Source organism: Ananas comosus, linkage group 4, assembly GCF_001540865.1.
Source record: "Ananas comosus cultivar F153 linkage group 4, ASM154086v1, whole genome shotgun sequence".
In the NCBI taxonomy this organism is placed as follows: domain Eukaryota; kingdom Viridiplantae; phylum Streptophyta; class Magnoliopsida; order Poales; family Bromeliaceae; genus Ananas; species Ananas comosus.
In genome coordinates this window covers 9,452,771-9,454,198 of record NC_033624.1, presented here as the reverse complement: position 1 = coordinate 9,454,198, position 1,428 = coordinate 9,452,771, and positions in this window count along the sequence as shown.

The following is a 1,428-nucleotide window of genomic DNA, read 5'->3' as shown; positions in this document are numbered from 1 at the left end:
TGTAATGGTATATATTTTTCTATTTATTTATACATTATTTTTGTATACTTTTCTATTTCTTAATAATTATTTTTAATTATATATTTGACTCCATTATGAGAGATTTTTGAATCTGCCACCGAGTACAAAGTATAAAACTTACATGTTAAGTATTTGAATATCTAATCAATCAATCCAAAAAGAAAAAAATAAATAATAAATATAGTACATGATTTAGAAAAATATGAAAAGTGATTGAGAGTATACATGGTAGTAATCAAAATCATAAGAGCACTTATTATAATGGGGTACTAGTTAAGATACATGCGCAATGCGGCGGATAGTTAATATTATATTTAATTTATAATTAATATTAGAAAGTATATGTTTAGTTAAATAATACAATATTAATAAATTGTCATTACTTCAAAATATTTTTTTTTCACTGTCAAATAAATTTCAGAATTAGTATTCAACCAAAAATTCAATATAGAGAAGCAAAAGAAAAGGAGAAAAAAAATATTTTTTTTGTTCACAGATAGAATAATATTTGACAAAAATTATATTATTGAGAATATATAATTATAAAGTGTTCGCAGTTCACGTCCGAAGTAAAATATTATCGTTAGTTGACACTTAATAATTTTATTCCGCAAACTATTAAGATAATAGAATAATTTAGAAGAAAAAATGAGCGAGTTTGGTTTAGAGTGTGGTGCTTATACAAATTAATACAATCATTCAACGTGGAACCCTCACTCAACAAAAAAATCGATTGAAAGATGGAAACTATGAATCAATTGGTCTGTTTCAGTCCAATGGAGCAGACCAGTTCAAGCAAAAAAAGAGGGCACCGGTTTGGCTCAGGCAAATAAAAAAAAGAAACTTAAGCCAGTTTAGGGTAGAGGTTTCACTCAACTATAATCGGTTCGGTTTAAACAATTAAAAGAAAATTGCGGTTCAAAATAAAACAATTGACCTGGTTCAGCCCAATGAAGCAATTTGATTCGGTCTGGTTTAAGTAAAGACAGAGGGAAACTATATTTGGTTCAAGTAAAGAAAGGTGAAATTATTTAGAGGACTTGAGTCGGTTTAGGATGGCACTCACACTTGACAATCCGATTCGGCTTAAGTAAAGGAAAAGAAACCAGTGGAGCCCACAACCAACAACATTGAAGAGAATGCTGCCATGTGACAATATTTTAGAGAAATAATAAATAGTAATAAATAGATAATAGATAATAGATAATAGATTTGCCTTATTAATTATCAATAAATAGATTATTTTCAATTGCAATTTCAACATTTTCGCAATCGCAACTTACAAGTGGAGTCTCAGAAATTTGAGGGCCAAAAAAAAAAAAATGACTAGAAGTTCACGGACTGTAGTGCAATTTATCCGATAGTGTTCTTTTGCGGGGCAAAGGAGGTAAACAGAACAAAATTACC